Source organism: Heterocephalus glaber, unplaced genomic scaffold (genome assembly GCF_053883595.1).
Source record: "Heterocephalus glaber isolate CG9 unplaced genomic scaffold, H.glaber_assembly_v1.0 deba00001428, whole genome shotgun sequence".
Classification (NCBI taxonomy): Eukaryota; Metazoa; Chordata; class Mammalia; order Rodentia; family Bathyergidae; genus Heterocephalus; species Heterocephalus glaber.
The window spans coordinates 18411087-18433708 of NW_028258293.1; the positions used below are offsets into that span (position 1 = coordinate 18411087).

The 22622-nt window shown below is 40.5% G+C and overlaps 1 long non-coding RNA gene across 1 annotated transcript in view; it reads left to right on the plus strand.

Annotated features, from left to right (window-relative positions):
* LOC110350528 (uncharacterized) overlaps positions 1-22416 on the plus strand; it is a 114655-nt gene extending 92239 nt beyond the window's left edge. Inside the window, exon 5 of the long non-coding RNA XR_002397139.2 lies at positions 121-22416. This is a non-coding gene — a long non-coding RNA (uncharacterized LOC110350528). The remainder of the gene's footprint in view (positions 1-120) is intronic.
* The last annotated feature ends 206 nt before the right edge of the window (positions 22417-22622 follow it).

Genomic DNA, 22622 nt, shown 5'->3' on the forward strand with positions numbered 1-22622 from the left:
GTTAGAGAGCAAGCCACTTTCCCATTCTACACCCCTCTCTGCAGATGGGCAGACAGGCAGAAAGGTGATCTTCTGCCTATGAGTAATCTAACAGTTTTTTCATGATTATTTCCTAAACAGGTGATCACATGATGGGTCTGCTGGATAGAGGTCTTCCAACCAGCCCATGACATTCATTTTCTGGAGAGAATATTAGAATTGGAGAAGGTTGTGTCATTATTCTAAGATTCCTTAAGGAGGGCAATGGGAGCAGAAGTGAACCTCCAATTCAGGAAGCAGTGGGAGCTCCACTTCACCTAACTCTCAGCTGTCCTTAAGTGTGAACTGAAACTGGTGAGTAATTTTCTTAGAGGAGTCCAGGAGCAGCCGATATGTTTAAGACCATCACTAGCAGGAGATCAAGCCAGTTAATGATTCCTTCTTCTTGTCTTAGTAACTTTCCCATCACTGGGACAAAATACTCAATACCTGCAACTTAAAAGAGGAGGGTTTTATTTTGGCTCACAGTTTCTAGTGGATTCAGTCCAAAGACAGCTGGCTCAAAGGCAGAAAGGATGTGAGAGAAAGACCTGGTGGAGGACAGATGTTCATCACATCACATAGCAGCCAGGGGGGAGAGAGAGAGAGAGAGAGAGAGAGAGGGAGTCACACCCCCAGTGATCCACCTCTAACCACGCCTAACCTCCTAACAGCACATTTAGTTACTGAACACATCAATGGATGAATCTACTAGTCAGTAAAGTGCCCCGTGATCCAATCACCTTCCAAACACATGAGAAGTTTGGAGTATATTTTAAATCTAAACCACACATTCCACTTCTGGCTTCCAGAAGCTTCTTGTCCAAATTATCATGTAAATGCATTTGGTCCATTGCTAAGTCATCAAAATCTTAACAGTTGCAGCACTGCTGAAAAATCCAAGTCCAAAGTCTCCCCTGAGATTCAAGGCAAACTTAGTGGTGAATCGATGTGAAAATTAAAAAGAAAGTTAAATATTTTCAGCATACAATGACATGGGATAAAGTTTCCATTTCAAAAGAGAGTAATAGGGGAGTAGGGAAGCAATAGAGGAATTGGATCAGAAATTTTTTTTTTTTTTTTTTTTTGGTACCGGGGATCAAACTTGGGTCCTTCTGCTTGCGAGGCAGGCGGTGGAGCCACTGAGCTAGATCCCCGGCCCAAGGAATTGGATCAAATCAAGACAAAGTATGCATCAGGGCAAACAGAATCCTGTAGTTCCATATCAAACACCTAGGGTAGGTTGTGGTGAGATGTGCACTCCAAAGGGCTTGGGCAGGCCTGGCTCTATGGCTTTGGCAGTTATAGCCCATGTGGCCTCTCTCTTTGGCTGGCTCTGCTCATTGGATTTCCTCAAACATTTGAAGTTCCTGGCTTTTCCAATTTCCTGAGGTCTCCGCTGTACTTTTGAATTCACTGTCACAGTTTCATGCACTGCTAAGTGAGGGGCACACTGCTTAGCCTTCCAGGCCTTCCTTTGAAATCTGGGTGGAAGCCTCCATAACTCCACAACTATTGCATTCTGCATGCCTGAAAAACCTGTACTATATGAAGATGCCAAGGCCTGTCACCAATACCCTCCCCCCTCAATCATGAGTGTAAGGGCCTCTGTGTGCCTGGATGACTAAACACTGTGAAATGAATCCCTGGGAATCAATTCCCTAGATTGCCCTTCTGGAGCAGGGGACCCAGGGTGCTCTTTGAAAATAAAAGCCTTACAGTTTTGCATCCTCGAGTCTGCAAAGGCTTGTTGATTCCTGAGATGATTTCAAGCCATCTTTCTTATTGTCCTAATGAAAAAATTTGGTTACTTTTTATTGGTAATCTTTTTAGTTACAAACCTCTTCTGGTCCCCAACTTTATAGACCCTTCATAGGCTACCAGAAAAAAATTCAAATTATTCAGTTCTGCTTTTTGATCCTGATTTTCATTGTAGGTCTTGTTAAAAGAAGCCAGCAGTACCCATGCCACAGTCAGAACATCAGGCTACTTTGAAATTTCTTTTTCTAGATTAACTAGTCTACCACCCTTAAATTTAGCCTTACTCAAAGTCTTAGGACATGGGCAAATATAGGCTTTTTTTTTTTTTTTTGCCAGAATGTAACATGCATGGTCTCTAGTCCAGTTGTCAATAGAGTCCTCATTCCCAGGTAAAATCTCATGAGCCTAGCCTTTACTGTTCACATTTCTATCAGCATTCTGGCCTTCTGAACTCTAATCAGACTATCTAATCAAGGTCTGCTTACAGCAATTCAGAGTTTCTCTAATTTTTTACAAACTCCTCCTGCTTAAAAAAAGACTTCTGAACTACATGTCCAGGTAGAATCATAATGACTTCATTTTCCTGGTACCAAGATTTGTCCAGAAGTCCATGTTGATGTCCACTATGATAAGAGATAACATTTCCCTAGTTTTCTTTCTCTTTTCCCCTTTTCTCCTTGTCTCCCTCCCCCCCCCCCTCTTTCACAGTTATTGAGCACTTACTGTGTGCTAGGTGCTATTCACCAAGTATCACAATATGAACAAAACAGATACAATTCTTTGTATAATGGAATTTGTAGTCAATTAGGGAAGATACATCATCAATATGAAAGTTTAAATTATAAACTGTTCTATACAGTAAAAGAACAGGGTAACATGTAAGAAAAATTTTATATTGGGCTTATGAGAAGATAAAATTTCAGCCAGTACCTAGAGAGTAAGAAAGGAGTCAGTCATTTGGAATGATGGGAAGTATATACGTAGGATGAGGACACAACATGTGCTAAGGATACATAGCAGAAAAACACTTAGCATTTCTACTCCAGTGTCTTCCCAAACATTCTCTGATTATCTACTCTCTGCCAGACTGTGTGCTAGGGATAAAAATATAGAGATGAGAGCTGGCCATGATGGTGCTCACCCACAGTCCCAATTTCTTGGGAGGCTGAAGCTAGAGGATCACTTGAGCTCAGCATTTGGGGTCAGCTTGGGTAACATAGTGAGACTTCATCTCTTAAAAATGAACATAAAATATATAAGGTATGGACCCTATATCCAAGGAACTTACAATTCAATAGGGAGATAGTATATAAAGAAGTAGATTGCAATAACCAAACTTTAGCAGAGCCCCCAGGTGAGCAAATGAAATTCTGCTCAATGTATGAAAGGGTCTGTATATGTGGTGGTGATCAGAAGTCTCAGCAGAGAGATGACAGACTTTGAAGGGAGATATATGTGCATTGAATATCTGGAAAGAATTTTCCAGGAAGATGGTGGAAAAGGCTCCAGTTACCAGGAGCCACATGACTAGTGTCATGGAGGCATCAGAGGGTGTGGTAAGTGTGGGGAACAGGAAGTTTGATGCAGTGGGGGCCCCAAATGGGAGCATGTGCTGTGATGGAGGTGTGGCTGGAGACAGAGCTGCTAAATGAATGACATTAGGGATTTGCTCTGGGTTGCTTGGCAACAAGGAAGCTAGGATGGATGACTCTGTGCTCTCAGAAGAGGCTGCAATTCCCAGGGGACCTGAATAAGCTCTACCCCACCTCAGTCACAGATAAATGTGCCTGAATTCAATTCCACAGAATGGAGGTGTCAGGACTCTAGGTGCTGGGCAGCTGGCACCTCCTAGCACCCCTATATACCTGGCACTTCAACGAGAGCCATTGGTGCCTGAGTCCTAAATATTTTTCCCCTCTCTTTCTAGGGCAAAGCCATTTTCATATTTGCTCTCTACAAATAAAGAACAAACGAATAAAGCCCCGTGAGGCCCAAGTAGGTACAGCTGAGCTGCTGCCCAAGCCTCCTGCTCTGCAGGATGCGAGGAGGATGGGGAGAGCACACCTGCTCATTCCCTGCCCACAAGTTCCAGATACTCCAGGGGATGCTTCTTTCTGTTCTCCCAAGCCCTTCGCTGTAACTAGGATGATGGCTTAGGGAGAATGTGGAGAGAAGTGTGTATGAGTTGGAGGGTTAAGTTTGAAAGGGTCTTGTGGGTCATCATTGTTTAGGAAACTAAACTTTATTCTTAGAAAATGAGGAGCCAGAGAAGCAGTTTCAGCATGGGAAGGTCCTGATCCAATCTGTGCTTTTGAAAGACTTTCCTGTTGGCTAAGGTGAAGGATGGACTGTGAAGGAGTGGTACTCCACACCAGAGTTCATGGGAGTATCAGCTCTTTGAGGGTCAGAGGAGGATTTGTCCCTTTTGTTCACAACTTTATCTTCAGGGTCTAACTGTGCCTAATATGTGGTTACTGTTCAATAAATACTTGGTGAACTGATGAAAACAGTTAGGAACCTATTGCCCTGGACCAGGTAAGAGATGATGTCTAAACTTGAACAGTGAGTGGCCTGGGGATGGAGAGTCAGAAATATTGAGAGTTTGGCAATGGAGAAGCGCAGCTGGATTACCAGATGGAATTGTTTTACTCATTCAGTCCAGCACCAAGCACAGAGAATTCAGCAGCCAGGCTACAGGGAGGTAAGGACTGTTGGTTGACTTGAGATTTTCTGTTTTCCATCCTGGGGTTCGGGTTTCTAGACCAAGAAATCATTGGTGCTTCCTCTCCAGGAAGTCTGGCCTGGTTATCATTCTGCCCTAAGTAAAACCTGTGACATTATGGCTTCCAGATACAGCCACCTGAGGGAACTGATGCTGTGTTTTCTGTCAATCAGGTTAGAAAAACTACTTTCAGAGTGCCATTGTCTGATATATTTTTGTATTTAAAATATAAAAGGACATTGGTAAAATAAACTATTCTCCCTGGCTGCTTCCAAAATTTAACCTCTTGTACTGCCAGGGTCCCCTGATACCTTCCAGTAACCCATGCAAAAGAATTCCCTGGTTGGGTCTCTATGTAGGTAAATAATTTTCTTCATCTGCTTAGTTACTATGGTTTTGGGGTGATTTGGGCAGGTGGTTTCTGTTGTGGCCTAGAACATAGTTTCCATTTTAGATGGAAAAATCAATCAGATGCTTAGCTAAAAGCAACAGAAATACGTTTTGTTTAATAGAAGCAGAAAAAAGATTAAAATATTTTTATTGTGGTAAATCACTAAATTTGCAATTTAAACTAGTTTTAAATGTGCAGTTCAGTGGCATTGATTATATTTACAATCTTGTACAACCATCACCACTATTTATTGCCTAAATTTTTTAATACTCTGATAAAAGTTATTCATTTAAGCAGTAACTCCCCATCCTTCCGTTCCCACAACTCCTAGTAACATGTATCTACTTTGTTTCTCTGTGAATTCTCCTTTTATCTATATTTCATACAAACAGCATGATATAACATTTGTCCTTTTGTGTCTGGCTTACTTCACTAACATAAAATCTTCAAGATTTATCCATATTTTATCGTGTATCAGAACTTCATTCCTTTTAATGGCTGGATGATATTCCACTGTTTGTATACATCATATTTTTTATCCAAGAAAAGCAGTTTTATACAGAGTCTAGAGGAGGTTCTAGAAAACAAATTCTGGGGCCCATCTTAGTGAATTTCCTTGTTGCTGGACACAACACTCAACACCTGCAACTTGAGGAAGGAGAGGTTTATTTTGGCTCACGGTTTTAGTCCATAGTTGGCCAGCTCCATGACAGGATGGCATGGTGGAAGGATCTGGTGGAGAGGAGCTGCTCACATCATTGCAGCCAGGAAGCAGAGAGAAGGGAGGGGACAGGGAGAGAGAGGCATCCGTCCCCATCACTCCCCCAGTGACCCACCTCTTCTGACCAGGCCCCACCTCCTAACAGCACCTTCAGCTATAAAGCCATCAGTGAACTAACCCACTGAAGAGTATAGTGGCCCCACGATCCAGTCCCCCCTGAAGTCCCACCGATGATGGCATGAGACTTTGAGGGACTTCTGGATGTAAAGCGGAACAAGCCTTTATAACCAGCCTGAGCTTCGGGCTCTATAGAGACTCTGGAATCCCAGCTGTGATCTTAGGGACATTACTCTGAGCCTTAGTGTCTCATCTGTGGAATAGAAATAAAGACTTGTGCAGATTGTTCGTGTATTTGAGGTAATCCATGTAAATTGTTCAGCACACATTATGGCACCTAAGTAAAAAAATCCTTATCAATGTTATATTATTATTGTTATGGCTTGCAAAAACATTGTTTATACTTCTTCATATAACACCAGTAGTACTGTTTCTAAAATGTTTCCCCCCCCCAAAAAGAAATAAAATCAGGTTGGTTTTTTGAACAAATTTTTCATTGATTTTTTTTCCTTGGAGTTGGAACTTCTGAGGAAAGGCAAAAGTCTGTCCTCCTGGTAGAGAGTGAAATTGCCTGGGTCATTTGGCCTGACATATTTTGTGGACTCAGGGCTGCTGTCAGGCTTTGCTTTCTGTTGTTTGTTTTTGTTTTTGTGGTACTGGGGATTGAACTCAGAACCTTGAGCTTGCTAGGCCTGTACTGCACCATTGAGCTACATCCCTGGCCCAGGCTTTCATTTCCTAGTATAAACCTGTTCTGTGGAAATGAGAAAGGGCCAGGTGGCTGAAGGCCATGCTTGATGGAAGGGAATAAAATACAGTTCCTTTTGCACCTGTAGCCCTGTTGGCACTAACTGGATCCCTGAGGCTCTGGGCCCTTGCCATAGGAACCAGTTATAGAACGGGAGGGTGTTGCGGTGCTTTGGAAATACATACCCCTGGCTTCGTCCTGGCTCTTCTCTTTAAGGTCAGGCTTTCTATTTTATAGGACCATGAGACGGAGTGGAGCTCTGAGGAGAGCTACCTTCGGAGGCCTCTGTGGGTGTAGGAGCACCTGAATAGAAGCTGGCACATTCAGCTGAGATGTCTATAGTTGATCAAGTCTGTCCCTCCATTGGAAATCAGCTAGGACATCCTGCAGTGGGAGACTGGATCAAGAATGTTTCCCAAAAGGCTTGTGTATTTAGGTGTGAGGCTGTTGGAAGGTAATTAGATCATGGGGAGCTAACCTAATGAATGGATTAGTCCGCTGATGAGTTCATAGCTAAATGTGCTTTGGAGGTGTGGCCTGGCTGGAGGAAGTACTCACTGAGGGTGTGTGACCTAGAAGGGTGTCTTCTTGTCTCTGGTCCCTTTCTCTCTTCCTGGCTTTTCCTTCTTGCCTTGCCTCCTGGCTGTGGGGAGTTGAGCAGCTTTCCTCTGCCTTAACTTTCCACTGTGATGTTTCTACCTTGGAGCCAGCTGACCATCGGCTGAAACCTCTGAAACTGTGAGCCTTTTCTCTTTTAAGTTGTGTATGTCAGGTATTTCATCCTAGCAAAGCAAAAGAAACCAACACAGAGACGGGTGTGTCATTTAAGGTCATCCTCAGCAAGGAAGGAGTAGGACATTTTCCCCTTCATTACGAGTTGAGGTTCAGTAACTCTGGGTAGAGGTTTAAGCTGGCTAGAACAACTTTGAAATGGAGTTCTGCCCTTATTCCCAAAAGTGTTTTATTTACTTGTGAAATTGATTTTTTTGGTGTAAACCTTGTTATAACAAAATTCTTCACCCACAACCAGATGCCATGATAAATCAGACTTATATGCTGCATTTGGACTTTGCTTTCACCACTGCCAGCAAGCCCGGGGCAGGGGGTGCCAGTGCTGAAGTAAGAAGGTGTTATCCCAAGCCCATTATGGGTATTCTTAACAGCTCTCAGAATCAGATGGTTAGCTGTCACAGGACTGATCAGATAGGGTTGCAGTAATGACTAATTATGATGATCTTTCATATAATACAGACCCTTTGACTCCAATATTTTGTTCTTTTCAAAAAAAACCTGTGCCTAGCAAGTGATAGAGGAATGAACCTTCATTTTATAGATGTGGATACTGGGATTCAGTCATTGATTGGCTCACAGATGGCCCATTTGGGGTCAGACTTCACATCTTCTGACTTCCAGTCCAGAGTTCTGTTTACTTCCCCACTACAAGTTGGGCAATGTGGGAACTCCAGATTTTATTAACTTAGAAGTTCGTGATTTGGTTGCAGGGAAACATTTGACCTCCTTCCACCTGGAGAGGGCCTCGCCTATACTGAACTATACCGAATTTCTCTCTCTCCCTCTCCCTCTCCCTCTCCATCTTCTCTTTCTCTCCCCCCAAAAAGAAGCATCTCTGAGCTGGAGTGGGAGCTGAGCTGGGTTTGCAGGCAGTGGGGTGTTTGGGAGGTTCCCTGTCTTATGCTTCAGGCAGCAGTAAATTGACATTTTCTGGTCTCCAAGCCTTTGGCAGAGATGAGAAGGGTGGGTTGGGAAAGTGACATTTGTGTAAATAATCACACCTGTTTTAAGAGCAGAAGGATTGGCATGTTCCCGTAGCCTCATCAATTACCATCAACCTTTTGCAAAGGGAACCCCAGGGGAGAGAATCTCTTCACACTCTTATGATTATTTATAGATGCCTCTTCCTGTCCATACTCCAGGGGATGGAGAGGAGTGTGGTTTGCTTGGTAGCAGCCTCTTTTGCATGTGTGTCTATCCCTCCAGGCCCAGTGGAATTCCTCCCCACATCTCTCCACTGTGGAGGACAGAGGGCACTGGGACGCTATAGAGATGTGGCAGGGGAGCCTTGGGGCAGCATGCCTGGATCCTCTCTTATGTGCATTATCTCCCAGTGAACACTGACTGAAGAGCCACTTTGCTGCTAATGAGGGCAATTCAGTGGAGTGGTTCAGTAAACATGCTTTGCATGCAGATGACTTGGATTCAAATCCCAGCTCTGCCATTTGCAAGCTATGTGGCTCTAGTTTAGTCACTTAAGGCTTCTTGTAGTTTCTTCTTCTGTAAAATGGGATAATAACACTTTGCCTTTGGATTTAGTAGTGTAGACACACAGAGGGTTATCAGTATATGTTGGTTATCCTTATGAGATACTACTTCTGTGTGTGTGTGTGTGTGTGTGTGTGTCTGTGTCTGTGTCTGTGATTTTGACAGAAATCCTTTATATCCCTTATACCAAAGTACAGGCAGGAATTTTTCCAAGAAAGTGTAATTACTTAAACCTAGACAAGGAGAGGTCTCTGAGGACAGGATAGGTCAGAGGGGACAGGTCAGAGACAGGTCAGGTGACTCCAACACGTGAGTGAGGTATTTGATTGTACATATCAGTAGGGTGCCCAGACCTTCAACCAAACCATCCTGACTGGGTTGGCAGAATACGTTAGGTCAGCCTTTAGGAAAAGCTGTTTTAGCCTTGGCTGTCTGGGTTCAGGGTCAGAGCTAGGCAGCTTTTCGAAAGGAGTTTTTGATGTGCCACACTGAGTGGACAGGTTTTTAATAGCTGTTCAACCCAGAAGTGATAGAAAGCAAAGTTCCATTTTGGGATTAGTTATCTGTACCTAGTGGATTTTCCTACTTAGTTTTCTCTTTTTTAAAGGTCTTCTATTATGCCGGAAGTATAATTAACCAACCTATGAATTACTTGCATGAATATTTCTATAATAAATTCAAAAATTCACACAATTTGAGAACATAGCAAGAGGAACCCTCACATGCCCATCACCCAGCCCAAACAGTAAACTCATAGCCACTTGTTTCATCAATGCCTTTACCAGATGATTTAACACATATCCTCAATGTCATCATCATGGCGTTTCACTTGTAAAATTTATGTAGTACTTCTGAAAGATAAGAACTTTAAAAAATCACACTATCATTATCACAACAAAAAACCTTGACATTTTCATAACATCATTAAATATTCAGTCAGTGCTCAAACTTCCCCAGGTGGCTCATGGTTTTTATAGTTGGATTATATGACTCAGGATTTAAATAAGATTTACACACTGCAATTGGCTGACATTTCTCAGTCTTCTCAATGTATAAATTTCTTTTGTAATTCTCTTTATTCTCTTATAATTCATTCCTATGGTGCCATCTACCATACTCTTTTGTTCTTATCATGCCTTGGTCTGACTCCAACTTATTAATTTTAAGGCTACTTTGTAGTATCATCATGTGTTTCCTCAGCTAGCAAACAATCATCAGTTGTCTCATTTTGTGATGTCACAGCATTTGGTAATCATTTCCCAGATCATTATTTCACTTTGGGGTTTGCAAATGTGGTATTGTAGTTCTACCATTCCCCCCTCACTTGTTATATGGAATCTTTCTACGGGAACAATTATTTTTCTCATCAACTATTTGATTATCTTCTTACACAGTTGAGGGGAAAACAAGTTAATGGTTGATTTTTTTCCTGACATTTACCAGGATTCAGATTCCTTATATCTCTTCCCAGGATGCCAGTTCCATGCTCTTCAAACTCCCCAGCCACCCAAAATCTGAGGCAAATAAGCCTTTTTTATTTTATAAAATATCCAGCCTCAAGTATTTTGTTATAGCAATACAAAATAGACTAATAGAATGTTTTATTTTTCCAATATAGTTTTTTCACTCTTTTTAAGGGAGTTATACAGATTCATTGGTTTCATTTTGGCAGGTTTGTAAATGCACATGACATACTTTGATCCTTTCACCTCTCCCCATCGCTCATCCCTGCCCTGCCCTCTTGGTTTCACATTCTGAGAGCTTTCAATTTGTATATTTTGCTTGTATCCACCCCTGTTACTTGCTGGTCTCAGTTACTTTCTTGTTGCTGAAGTACAACACCTAACTCTCACAGATTAAAGGAGGAAAGTTTATTTTGGCTCATAGTTTGTAGAGGTTTTAGTCCATATTTGGTGGGCTCTAAGGTGGGCAGCATGACAGAGGGGCATGGGAGAGGAGAATTGTTCATGGCAGAGTAGGCAGGAAACAGGTATACAAGGGAGGGGGAGGGATATCATTTTGAAGTATATCAAAATATTAAAATAAATAACACCAAACTTCAAAAAAAATCTCTTTTAGAAAACAGAAGAGAGGAAATAATTTCAAACTAATGTTGAGACCAGAATAATCTTGGTCCCCAAATTCAAAGACATTGAACATTGCAAATTAATGTATTCATGAATATAGATATAAAATTTAAAAATATTAACAATTAACATTACATACAAAACTATTATTAGACAAGAGAAAGAGAATAAGGGAGAGGTAGTATAAGGACTACTGTACTTCAACAGGGAAGCTAAAATTTTGTTTTCTTCTCTGTATTTTTGGTCTTAATTTATTTGGTGGTGTTTTAGTTTTGCCCTAGATGTCTGCAGGCTTTTGGTTTTGCTGTCTTAGTATCTGTCTATTTTGTGAAATAACTTCAAATATTAAAAAATTACACCAGGGGCCATCCAGTGGCCCCGTCCCTTCAGCACAGAGGAGCCGAGCTGCAAGGGCGCCAACACCCCCCCACCCCACCTCTGGCCACTGGGCCAAGCTAACACTTGGATCCACACCACAGAGGGGCAGTGGGTCAGAAAAGACCCACTAAAATAAAATAAATTTTTTTTTTTAATTTTCAATGTATCTGAGCTCCAGAAGATAGAACAGAAGTGAACAAGAGAAAGTGGGCCTCTTTGAGGCTCCTATGTGAAAATTGAAGCCCAGTGGAAAAGTGAAGAAAAATCTCTGCAATAAAGGCACACCAGACCACCGTAGTTGGCAAGTTGGAGGAATCACCACCTCCCATCGGAACCTGGACTATCTTCAAGGGAAGGGCAGCTGGAACCTGCAGTAGAACCTTGCAGAGGACCAAAAACAGTACCAACAACAAAAATAAAAATGAAAAGACACCTAAGCAAGACACAAATTCAGGCTACCAGCTCACCAAAGGCAAATTCTGGGGGGAATGAGGTGGAAAAGTCTGATAAATCAATCACCTGGACACCTTACACTGATGACACAGGAAGTATTAAAACAGATAAATGAAGCTCTAGAAAAATTCAAAACAGAAATAATTTCCCAGATATCCACAGAGATGGTGAGCAGAATGAAAGACATGATTAGAGACTCTAGAACAGAAATAGATAAAAAAAATAGATGAGCTCAGGACCATGAGGGAAACCATGAATGCCCAGCAAGGTAAAGAAATAGAAACCATGAATGCCCAACATAGGAAAGAAATGGAATCCATGAAACAGATTCAAACAGATATCCAGGAGATTAAAAACTCTATTGAAAGCATTCACAGCAGAATGAGCGAATGTGAAGACAGAGTATCAGATATAGAAGACAGGATTGCAGTCAGTGACCATGAAAAGAAAGATCTCTTAAAAATAGTAAGGGACCATGCGAAATTGATCCAGCAGCTCCTAGATGACACAAAGAAGAATAATATAAGACTGATAGGAATCCATGAAAAATCAGGAGAAAGTACAAATGACATAAAAAAAACTGTTCACAGAATTAATGACAGAAAAATTCCCAAACAGAGTGAAAGAATTTGACATACAGATGAGTGAGGCATATAGGACTCCAACTAGCCATGATAAAAAAAAATCTACACCTGGACATATAATAATCAAGATCCCTGAAACCCAACAGAAGAACAAAATACTACAATCAGTTAGAGAAAAGAAACAAATTACATACAAAGGGAAGCCCATCAGAATCACAGCAGACTTTTCAACACAAATCCTCAAGTCCAGGAGAGCCTGGAGTAAGGTATTTCAAGCCCTAAAAGAAAACAACCTTCACCCTAGACTGATGTATCCTGCAAAACTATCTTTCAAAATTGTTGGGGAAATAAGATACTTCCATGACAAAGAACACCTGAGAAATTTCATGAATACTAAACCAGCACTCCAAACAATTCTAAACAAAATCCTGGAAAAAGAAAATGAAGGTCACAACTCCATGAGGCCCAGCAGAGCAAATCCACCAGGCAAGGCAAGAAATTAAAGGGAGAGGGGGGAAAATAAAAGAGCCAACAACAGGAAAATAACATGACAAGGATAAGCCAATACATATCAGCTATAACTATCAATGTTAATGGTCTCAACTTACCAATCAAAAGAAATAGACTGGCAGAATGGATTAAGAGGCAAAATCCAACAATACGCTGTATACAAGAAAGATCTAACTCAAAAAGAAATTCATAGACTGAAAGTAAAAGGATGGAAAACAGTTCTCCACATGACAGGAGCCTGGAAAAAAGCAAGGGTAGCTATCTTATTTGCAGACAAAATAGATTTCAAATGAAAACTAATTAAGAGAGACAAAGAAGGCCACTACATCCTTGTAAATATGAATGCCCCCAACTATACAAAACAAATATTAATGACCATGAAAAACCAAATAAGCACTAATACAATTGTAGTGGGGGATCTCAATACCCCACTGTCACAAATAAACAGATCTAGACAAAAGATCAACAATAAAACAATAGAACTGAATGAAACTTTTGAAGAAATGGACTTAATAAGTGTCTACAGAGTTTTTCCACCCCACAAAATGAGAATATACATTCTTTTCAGCTGCACACAGGTCATTCTCCAAGATAGACCACATGCTCACTCATAGAACGTGTTTAAGTAAATGCAAAGAAATTGAAGTCATCCCATGTATGTTATAGACCATAGTGCAATTAAACTGGCGATCAGTAGCATAAGAAACTGCAAGAACTGCACAAACACATGGAAATTGAATAACACCCTCCTGAACAACCAATGGGTCACAGAGGAAATTAAAGAAGAAATTAGACAGTTTCTACAATTAAATGATAATGCCAATACAACGTATAGGAATCTATGGAACACAATGAAAGCAGTTCTATGAGGGAAATTCATTGTAGTAAATGCCCATATTAGCAAAACAGAACCAGCTCAAATAAACAACCTAACGGTGAACCTTAAGCTCCTAGAAAAAGAAAAGCAAGACAAACTTGATAAACCCTTAGCCAACCTTATAAAAACAAAAAGAAAGAAAAGGCTCAAATTTATGCAATTAGGAATGAAAAAGGTGAAGTTACAACAGATCCAGCAAAAATCCAGAGGATCACCAATACCTACTTTGAGAACCTGTACTCTAATAAAATGGAAAACACAGAAGAAATAGACAGATTCCTAGATAGTATGAATTACCAAAGTTGAATGAAGAAGATATAAAAAGTCTTTTACAATCAATGAAATTACAATCAGTGAAATTGAACATGTAATTAAAACTTTACCAACAAAGAAAAGCCCAGGTCCTGATGGCTTCACTGCTGAATTCTACAAGACATTTAGAGAAGATCTATTGCCACTACTCTTTAAACTCTTCAGTGAAATTGAAAGGGAAGCAATACTTCCAAATTTATTCCTGGAAGCAACTGTTACTTTGATTCCAAAACCAAGGAAAGACCCAACCCAAAAAGAGAACTACAGACCAATCTCCCTAATGAACATAGATGCAAAAATCCTCAACAAGATACTGTCAAACAGAATACAGAGGGTCATCAAGAAGATCATACACCCTGACTGAGTTGGATTTCTCACAGGGATGCAAGGATGGTTCAACATACATAAATCAATAAATGTAATACACTATATTAACAGAGCCAAGGACAAAAACATTATGATCATCTCAACAGATGCAGGAAAAACATTCGACAAAATCCAACACCCATTCATGATAAAAAAAACCCTACAGAAAATTGGAATGGATGATCTATATCTCAAGCTAATAAAGGCTATCTATGAAAAACCAACAGCCAACATCATACTAAATGGTCAAAAACTGAAAACTTTCATGCTAAAATCAGGAACAAGACAAGGATGTTCATGATCACCACTTCTGTTCAATATAGTTCTGGAAACATTACCCATAGCAATTAGACAAGAGAAAGAAATAAAAGGAATAAAGATAGGAAAGGAAGAAGTTCAACTGTCATTATTTGCTGACAATATCATACTCTACATAGAAGACCCAAAAAACTCCACCAAAAGACTTCTAGACTTAAATTGACAGATTCAGTAGAGTGGCTGGATCCAAGGTAAACACTCTAAAATCAATAGCCTTCTTGTACAAAAATAACAGACTCAGAGAGAAGTTGAGGAAACAGTTCTTTCACAATAGCATCCAAAAAAATGAAATATCTAGGAATCAATCTAACAAAGGAAGCAAAAGACCTCTACACTGAAAACTACAGCACCCTGAAAAAGGAGATCGAGGAGGATATGAGAAAATGGAAAGACATCCCTTGCTCCTGGATAGGAAGAACCAATATAGTGAAAATGGCCATACTTCCAAAACTGTTGTACAGGTTCAATAGAATTCCGATTGAAATCCCAATGATATACTTCACAGAACGAGAGAAAACAATCCAAAAATTCATTTGGAACCAGAAGAGACCTAGAATAGCAAAGGCAATTCTAGGCAACAGAGACATGATAGAGGGTATCACAATCTCCAACTTGAAACTATACTACAAAGCCACTGTGATAAAAACAGCATGGTACTGGCAAAGAAACAGATCCTAGGATCAGTGGAATAGATTAGAAGATACAGAAACAGTTCCAGACATACTCAGCTACCTCATCTTTGACAAAGGGGTCAACCATCCTCACTGGAGGAAAGATAGCCTCTTTAATAAATGATGTTGGAAAAACTGGATTTCAACCTGCCAAAGATTAAAACTAGATGCCTATCTTTCACCAAGCACTAAACTAAAATTGAAGTGGGTTAAAGATCTAAACATTAAAACAGAAACATTAAACTTGCTGGAAGGTAAGTTAGGTAGAACTCTTGAAGACACTGGCATAGGAAAAGATTTTATGAACAAATCCTGAGTAGCAAGGGAACTAGCACAAAGAATCAACAACTGGGATTTCATCTTATTAAAAAGCTTCTGCACTGCAAGAGGAATCACCAACAGAGCTAACAGACAACCTACAATATGGGAAAAAATTTTTAACAGCTGATCCTCAGACAAAGAACTACTATCTAGAATATATAAAGAACTCAAAAAAAGCAGATCCCTAAATATAAATACCCAATTCAAAAATGGGCATCTGAAATGAACAGACATTTCTCAGACAAACAAGTAAAAGCAGCAAATAAACATATGAAAAAATGTTCAACACCACTGGTCATTTGAGAGATGCAGATGAAAACAACACTGAGATTCCACCTTACCCCAGAAAGAATGGCTGCCATCAAGAAGTCAACCAATAGCAAATGCTGGCGGGGGTGTGGGGAGAAAGGAACCCTTCTCCATTGTTGGTGGGAGTGCAGACTGATGCAACCACTGTGGAAATCAGTATGGAGATACCTCAAAGAACTAGGATTAGATGTCCCCTTTGACCCAGCTATCCCTCTGCTGGGTATCTTCCCAAAAGAATTGGAAGAATCATACCACAGCGATATATGCACACCCATGCTTATAATGGCACAGTTTGTAATAGCTAAAGCTTGGAAACAGCCCAAGTGCCCATCGACTGGAAACTGGATAAAGAAGATGTGGTTTTTTAAATAAAATGGAGTACTACTCAGCCATAAAGAACAAGAAACTAGTGACATTTATAGCTAAATGGATGCACATTGAAGCCATACTCTTTATTTATTTATTTATTTATTTATTTATTTATTGGTACATTTTAGGTATAAAATACATTTACATTTATCATTGGGTGTTTGTACCAGAACATGATGTATCTTAGTTCTTAATTTTTCTCCCATTACCTGTGCACCCTTCACTACCTCCACACTTCCCTATTTACATAGACTTTGATTCCTTTTTTTTTTCTTTCTTATAATTTTTCCTTTCCCTTCTTCCCTTTCCCCTTCCCCTCCCACCATCCCCAAAGCCTTGGACCTTTTCCTATTTCAGATTATCAATTATTCATTTTAATCATTTTCATCCTTATTTACACTTTCAATTTCTCACACTAGAGAAACTATTTAGTATTTACACATATGTGTCTTATTTATTTCACTTAAGAGTATGGCCTCAATATGCATCCATTTAGCTATAAATGTCTCTAGTTTCTCATTCTTTATGGCTGAGTAGTACTCCATTTTATAAAAAAATCCACATCTCCTTTATCTAGTTTCCAGCTGATGGGCACTTGGGCTGTTTCCAAGCTTTAGCTGTTACAAACTGTGCCGCTATAAACACAGGTGCACATATATCGCTGTGGTATGATTCTTTTAATTCTTTGGGGCAGATTCCCAGTGGGGGAATAGCTGGGTCAAATGGGACCTCTGAGCCTAGTTCTTTGAGGTATCTCCATACTGATTTCCACAGTGGTTGCACCAATCTACATTCCCACCAACAATGGAGAAGGGTTTCTTTCTCTCCACACCCCTGCCAGCATTTGTTACTGGTTGAGTTCTTGATAGTAGCCATTCTTTGTCAGGTGAGGTGGAATCTCAGTGTTGTTTTCGTCTGCATCTCTCAAATGACCAGTGATGTTGAACATTTTTTCATATATTTATTTGCTGGTTTTACTTCTTTGTCTGAGAAATGTCTGTTCATTTCACATGCCCATTTTTGAATTGGGTCTTTGAATTTGGGGGGTCTGATTTTTTTCAGTTCTTTGTATATTCTCAATTGTAGACCTTTGTCTGAGGTACAGCTGCTAAAAATTTCTTCCCACATTGTAGGCTGTCTCTTAGCTCTGTTGGTAGTTTCTCTTGCAGTGCAGAAGCTTTTTAATATGATGAGATCCCAGTTGTTGATTTTTTATGCTAGCTCTCGTGTTACTGAAGTTTTGTTCATAAAGTCTTTTCCTATGCCAATGTCATCAAGAGTTCTACCTAACTTACCTTCCAGCAAGTTTAATGTTTCTGTTTTAACATTTATATCTTTAATCCACTTCAATCTTAGTTTAGTGTGTAGTGATAGGTATGGGTCTAGTTTTAATCTTTGGCAGGTAGAAATCCAGTTTTTCCAACACCATTTATTAAATAGGCTATCTTTCCTCCAATGAGAGTGGTCAGCCCCTTTGTCAAAGATGAGGTAGCTGAGTATGTCTGGAGTTGTTTCTGCATCTTCTAATCTATTCCACTGATCTTCGGGTCTGTTTCTTTGCCAGTACCATGCTGTTTTTATCACAGTAGCTTTGTAGTATAGTTTCAAGTTGGGGATTGTGATACCCCCAGCCATGTCTCTGTTGCCTAGAATTGCTTTTGCTATTCTAGGTTTTGAAGCCGTACTCTTAAGTGAAGTAAATAGGACACATGTGTAAATACTGAATAGTTTCTCTGGTATGAAAAACTAAGTGTAAATAAGGTTCAAATGATATAATTGATAATGTGGAATAGGAAGAAAAGGTCTAAAGGAATTGGAAAAGTAAGGAAAGAAGGGAAAAGAAAAAGTATGAGGAAAGGAAAAAGTGGAAACAAAGTCTCTGTAAATAGGGAAGGGTAGAGGGGGTGAAGGGAGGGCAGGGAAACGGGGAAAAAATAAGAACTAAGATATGTCACGTAAAGGTACAAGATTCCAACGATGAATGTAACAGTATTTTATACCTAAAATGTACCAATAAACTTAATGAAACAAAATTACACCAGTGTGGCTGCCGCTTTCCTAGAATCCTTGAACTTCTAGTAGACATGAGGTGAGGGAAGAAGATGTCGAATTATGTGCCTGTTTTATTTGCTTAGGCAATATTTAGAAATCACCAAGAATTCTATTTGAGTTTGAAAATGTTAGTACTCCTGTGAAAAGCCACAAAGAGCCTTTAGAACTGATGGTGGTGGTCCTGTGGAACTAAAATTAGTTCTTTTGAAATAAAAGTGAGAAGAAAAAGGATCTATTTCTTATTTAGCTCTTCCTGGTATCAAGTGTAGTATGAAATCTTTACATGGCTTTTTCTCATCTAAGCCTCATTCTCCTATAAGCAGGTATTGTTATCATCCCTTCCTCACAGTGGAAAACAAGGCACGGAGAGGATAACCTTCCCACAGTCACAAAAATCTCTCCACCTACAAGGATTGGTGTTTCCATAGATACAGTAATTGGCCATCTGCCTCCTACCTATTGAAAGGAGCCACATAGGAACAGAGAGTCGCTCTCATGTGTGAGAGTGTTCAGGAGCCTGAACTATTTCTGGAACAGTGGGATGACACCACATGGCTAGTCTTGTCGACTTGTCCCAAGGATACAATAAAACACTCTTGTCCACCCCCACCACCCCAAAAGAGAAAACTTTTGAAAGAGTCTAGTTAAGTCTAGACTAGACTAGCAGTGGCCCAATAATCCAGTTTGGCAGGAGGAGAAGGCCCTCAGCCAAGGTCAATGTTTTAACAACAGTAAGGGCAGTAGCAGGCGTCTCAGGAAGAGGTCATCAAAGGACAGATGGGAGCCCAGCCTGAGAAGAAGCATCAGGAAGATATCCACTGTCCTAGATGAGAAAGTGTGACTTAGAAAAGTAGGGGGAAGACCTAGGGCTTTCAAGTGGTTCTCTTGAGAAACCAAGGCCATTGATTAATATTGCTACCCAAAGGCAATGTGAATTAAGCCTGTGGATTCTAGATCAAGACTGCCTGGGTTCACTTCCTGGTGGTGGGCCCTATAGCCAGTTACTTTATTTCTTCTGGCCTCCATTCCTTCAGCTATAAAATGTGCACAGTACCCCTACTTCATTGTGTTTCTGGCAAGATTAAGTGAGCCAATATATGTAAAGCACTTAAAATTGTTTCTCATGCCCCGTAAGTCTCTATAAATGTTTCTTCCAAGTACAGATGATCCTTATTATTTGCGGATTTTGTGTTTGTGAATTAGACTACTTTCTAAAATCTCTTTTAACCCCAAAATTAATACTCTCGGTGCTTTCCAGATCATTCCTGGATTCAAGCAGGTGGTAAAAAGCTGGAGTTGCCTGATGCATATATTCTCAAATGATGAACAAGACAACCCTTTACCTTCTTGTTTTAGAACTTATACTATAAACAGATGTCCTTTCCACAGTCTATTCAGTGTCACTTTCTGTTTTTGCATGTTTGTATATTTTCTTGATGATTTTGATATTGAAAATGGTCTTCAAGCGTAGTTCTTAAGTGCTATCTGGTGTTCTTAGGCACAAGAAGGCTGAACGTGCCTTAGGGAGAAAACAAATGTTAGATAAGCTTTGTTCATCAGACTTGAGGTATAGCGTTGTGGGCCATGAGTTCAGTGTTCATGAGTCAACAGTGTGCATTGAATAAGATGTCCTTAAATAGAGGTGTCATGAGACAAGGATGTGTATTGATTACTTGATGAAAATGTTGTGACCAGAAGCTTACAAAACCCTAACCCTGTATTCTCCCCAAGAGCAATGATTCAGTATTTTCTGACTTTAAAGAACATAAGTACCATGAATAATGAGAATCTACTGTATTTTCTTATCCATATCCTGTTGTCTGTGTGTCCATGGGAAGTGACACTTATAGAAATGAGCAGATTTCTTCACAGGGACATGGACACCTGTGATTTAAGCCCTATTTAATGGGGTCTGTGCTTTTCTTGGCAAAATGGAAGAATGACTCAGGTGTTTGGGAAACCTTCATGTGGGGGTGGGGTGTTTTTTGAAGCACTGGGGCAGCCATGGCTCCCTTGCATAGGAGCAGAAGCTGGCCAGCTGCTAGCCACCCTTGGGGAGTTTGGACCCATTTGTCCTGCTAATCCTAGGCAAGGTTCATCCCAGTGGAGAGATGGAGCTGTGCCTCTGCTCCACCTGCCTCTTCCAGGACTGACAGCTTGCCTCAAGAGGTGCCCCGTACACACCTGAGACAGGGCTGAGGTTATGGTCATTAAACCTCTAACTAAGAGCTTTTACAACTCTTGAGAAATGATTGCAAGATATTTGGAGACTTTTCTGGAGTTTCAGGAGAAAATGGACCAGGGCAAGGTCACAGTGTCTCAAGAAAGGGAGCATCACATGTGCCTCACCACTGCATCCCATCCAAGACTCCAAAGCCAGCAGTGAAGTTAGCATGGCTCTGGGACACTGTGGCAAACAGATGTATAGCACAACTGGCCTGGCATATCCACAGGTCCCACATCCATGGATTGAACCAACCACAGACAGAAAATACACAAACAATTGCATCTGTATTGGGCCTTGTACAGGTTGTATTTCTTGTCATTATTCCCTAAACAATATCACAACTATTTGCACAGAATTTATATCTGATTAGGTATTATAAATAGCCTAGAGGTGATTTAAAGCATACAGGAGGATGCGGTAGGTTATGTGAAAGAACTATGACACTTTATATAAGGGACCAGAGCATCTTAAGGACCTGGTAACAGTGAGGGTGGGTCCTGGAATGACTATCCTGAGACACAGAGAAAGACTGAGAAGCCAAAGCACTGTACCACCCTATGATCAGGATGTTATAGCATCACAAAACAGGACTTGACTTTCACACAATCCCATACCATGAGATTGTAACCTGGCTTTAAAAAGACCACACTGGGCTGGGGATTTAGCTCAGTGGTCTCGCCGCCTGCTGCGCAAGCGCAAGGACCTGAGTTCAATCCCTGGTACCAACAAAACAAAACAAAACAAAAAGACCACACTACTCTGCACTACCACAAGGGTCAGATTGTCATGTGACAACCTAATATCCCTACAGCACCTTTTCGTGATACCATCACAGGTATATCACAATATCCTAACTGTAACCCTAATTTTCCAAACATGTTGCACTCATTTCTCAAGAATTGTAAAAGCACTTAGTTGGAGGTTTAATGACCATAATCTGAGCCCTGTCTCTGGTGTGTATCAGGTACCTCCTGAGGCCAGCTATCACCCTGCCCTTATACCATATGGCACCTTGTATATATTCATAGCCTGATAGAATCTGCTTTGCCCAAATTATCTGACTGAATCACATATGCACTGAGTCCGGATGTCTGGCCCAGCCTACAAACACCACTGACATAAACACCTGAAGGAATTCCTTTCTGTAGCTCCTTCCCTGTCCTGTGGGTGGGCATGGCTGCTCCTTTGTTGGAATAAGGATGGGGAATATCCTTCTTCACCTTAGTACCACTTACAATAGAGCTTGGGTCAGTGGGAGAACAAATAAGAAACAGATTATTTGGTGGATTTGGGATTTAGCCAAACAAATCAGATGGCCTTGAGGGATTGTCATGTAAGTCATGTAGTTATAGGCCTAAAAGGTACCTCAGGCTCCATGTTTCCCAGAGTTTATTCATTCTACTGTTCATTTTTGCCATGTTCCTGTACTACCTCTTAATAGCACAGAATCTTTTAAGTCAACTTGTCTTTTAAAAGTGGAAATATATTTCTTAAAAAGGAAAATGAGAGCCAATAGGGAGGACATGTATTGCCTCCCCCTTCCTGAACCCCTGCCCCAGTCCCTTGCTGGAGTTGTCCTGATGTTGGTCCCCCTCCCCTATGTTACATGTTAGAGCTGCATTCTAGATGCTGTAGTTGACCAGGGCAATCCATGCCCCTAAAGAATGCAGGGTTCTAAGACAAGGATGTGCACTATCACCACTCTTGTTCAATATAGTTCTGGAAACATTAGCCACAGCAATTAGACAAGAGAAAGAAATAAAAGGAATAAAGATAGGTAATGAAGAAGTCAAATTGTCATTATTTTCAGATGACATGATACTCTATATAGAAGACCCCAAGAACTCCACCAAAAGTCTTCTAGACTTAATAACCAAATTCAGTCAAGTAGCTGGTTACAAGGTTAACACACTAAAATCAATAGCTTTCCTCTACACCAATGACAGACTCACTGAGAGAGAAATAGGGCAAATAATTCCTTTCACAATAGCATCCAAAAATCTGAAATACCTAGGAATCATCCTAAGGAA